The sequence below is a fragment of the Trichosurus vulpecula genome, chromosome 7 (assembly GCF_011100635.1).
Source record: "Trichosurus vulpecula isolate mTriVul1 chromosome 7, mTriVul1.pri, whole genome shotgun sequence".
Lineage (NCBI taxonomy): Eukaryota > Metazoa > Chordata > Mammalia > Diprotodontia > Phalangeridae > Trichosurus > Trichosurus vulpecula.
In genome coordinates this window covers 256,946,369-256,949,402 of record NC_050579.1, presented here as the reverse complement: position 1 = coordinate 256,949,402, position 3,034 = coordinate 256,946,369, and the positions used below count along the sequence as shown (strand labels likewise).

Here is a 3,034-nt window from a genome sequence, read left to right as displayed (position 1 = left end):
CCGCCACAAAAAGAGCTGCTATAAATATTTTTGTGCATGTAGGTCCTTTTCCCTTTTTTATGATTCCTTTGGGATGCAGACCTAGTTGTGGTATTGCTGGATCAAAGGGTATGCACAGTTTGCACTTTGGGCATAGTTCCAAGTTGCTCTCCAAAATCATTGTATCCATTCACAACCCCACCAACAATGCATTAGTTTCCCAATTTTCCCACATTATCTCAAACATTCATTATTTTCCTTTTCTGTTATATCAGCTGGTCTGATAGATGTGAGGTGATACCTCAGAGTTTTTTTAATTTGTATTTCTCTAATCAATGATGATTCAGAGCATTTTTATATGAGTATAGATAGCTTTAATTTCTTCATCTGAAAATGGCCTGTTCATGTCCTTTGACCATTTATCAATTGGGGACTAATTTGTATTCTTACAAACTTGACTCAGCTATCCATATACTTGAGAAATAAGCCCTTTATCAGAAACATTGCTCTAAAATTGTTTTCCATCTTTCTGCTTTCCTTCTAATCTAGGTTGCATTGGTTTTGTTTGTTTAAACCCTTTTTAATTTAACATAATCAAAATTATCTATTTTGTGATTTGCTGTGTTGGAAGAGACCTGTCTGCAGTCAACAGTGCCCTCCCATCTTCACACATCAGAGCAACCATGAATGAGGGTGTTTCTATCCATGATAGCTAGGCTGGAGATGGGCAATGCCTGCTGGGAAACATATTGCTTAGAGCATGATATCCAACCTAATGGTACCATCTCCAGTAATAAGACTTTAGGGGGTGGTGATGACTTCTTCAGTACCTTCTTCAGGGAGTCTAGAGCTGGCAAACATGTCCCCAGAACAGTCTTTGTAGACTTGAATCCTATATGAACAAAAATATTTATAGCAGTTCTTTTTGTGGGAGCAAAGATTTAGAAATTGAGGGAATACCCATCAATTGAGGCATGTTTGAACAAGTGGTATGAATATAATGGAATACAATTGTCCTATAAGAAATGATGAGCAGGCAGAATTCAGAAAAACCTGGAAAGATTTACATGAACTGATGCTCAGTGAAGTGAGTATCTATAAACAGCCATTCCATCTTGAGCAACTGATCTATGGCAAGGAGTATCCTGGTAATAATTATGCTCAGGGTCATTATACTGTTGGGAAGGAAATAACTGATCTTATATTGGAGAGTATCCAAAAACTGTTGTACCAATGCATGGGTTACAGGGATTGCTGATATTTCACAGCTTTGGATGTGGCACAGGTTCAGGTTTCACCTTTCTGCTGATTGACTGAGGCTCTCTGTTGACTATGGCAAGAAGTTCAAACTGGAGTTTGCCATCTATCCAGCCCTGTAGGTATCTACAATTGTAGTAGAGCCCCATAACCCCATCCTAACCATTCACACCACACTGGAGTGCTCAGACTATGTGTTTATGGTGGACAATGAAGGAATCTATGACATCTGCCACTAGAACCTGGACATTGAGCACCTTACACACACCAACCTCAACCAATTCATTGGTATAGTAGCAATTAGATTTGAAGATCTTTCTCACCCATTAATAGGCCGTGTGGTGTGTTTATGTTACAGGAAGCCTAAGTCACATGTGGTGAGAAGAGCTTCCAATGACAAGAAAAAGAAGTTATATCACAGGAAATGCAGAGAGAGAGAGCAGTTATGGTTCCTAATGGCTGCTAATGGCTGCCCTTGTGATTGTTAGAACTGAACAGGCTGACTTTGCTATATTGTGAGTTTGTTTTGGTGAAGACCCCAGCAGGGGGTTGGAGAGGTTTAGGGATGGTGAGCCTCCAGGTTGTTATATTGTGTGTGGAATGTTTTACTGCTGTGATAGAATGGATAAGTGGCTTGTGGGATATGGTTCTCTTGTGTCTGAATAAATGGTTTACTTCTTCTACCTTCTATGTGGAGAGTATCATATACTTTGAGATATGGAACTACACCGCCATTTTGACAATTATCCTCTACATTGTTATTTTTGCCTTACTGTTACAATTGGCCCGATTGTTTCCTCAGTCAAAGCCTCCCTGTGTCTTTGATGGTGCTCTCAATGTAGACCTTACAGATTTCCAGACCAACTTGGTGCCTTATCCTCAAATCCACTTCCCCCCATCGCCTACTTGCCCATTGTCTTTGATGAAAAGGCCTATCATGAGCAGCATTCTGTAGCAGAGATCTCCAAGGCAATCTCTGATCCCTCCAATCACATGGTAAAGTATGACCCACATCATGGCAAGTATTTGACTTGTTGCATGCTGTACAGAGGTGATGTGGTACACAAAGATGTCAATGCTGCCATTGCCACAATCAAGACCAATAGAACTCATGTCCCGCTGGCTTCAAGAATGGTATCAATTTGCAACCCCCAAGAATGGTACCCAGTGGAGACCTGGCTAACATGCAGTGAGCAGTATGCATGCTTAGTAACACAACAGACATTGCTGAAGCGTGGGCCAATCTAGATCACAAGTTCAACCTTACATACACCAGTCAAGCATTTGTGTACTGGTATGAGAATTATCTGAGGACCCAGAAGATTTGGCTGCCCTGGAGGATTATGAGGAAGTAGGCACAGACTATATAAAGGGCAAAGAAGAAAGTGAGGAATTCTGGAAGACATCCAGCAAACAAGTTCATCTGGCCTATCCATCTTTTGTATCTTTTACTACCACCCAAAAATAAAGTATTTCCTTACTTGAAATAAAAGAAAAATTTGCATTTTACACTTCATAATGTTTTGTATCTCTTTTTGGTCATAAATTCTTCCCTTCTCCATAGACTGACAGGTAATCTATTCCTTGCTCTCTTGATTTGCTTATAGTATCACCTTTTATGCCTAAATCATGTACCCATTTTGACCTATATAGGCATATGATATGAGATGGTCGTCTATACCTAGTTTCTGCCATACTATTTTCCAGTTTTCCCAGCAGTTTTTGTCAGATAGTGAGTTCTTATGCCAGAAGCTGGAATCTTTGGATTTATCAAATAGTAGATTACTATAATAATTTG

General features: G+C 39.8%; 1 pseudogene; it reads left to right on the top strand.

Moving 5' to 3' along the window:
* The first annotated feature begins 702 nt into the window (after positions 1-702).
* On the top strand, positions 703-2,704 carry LOC118857919 (annotated as a pseudogene).
* Positions 2,705-3,034: the final 330 nt, after the last annotated feature.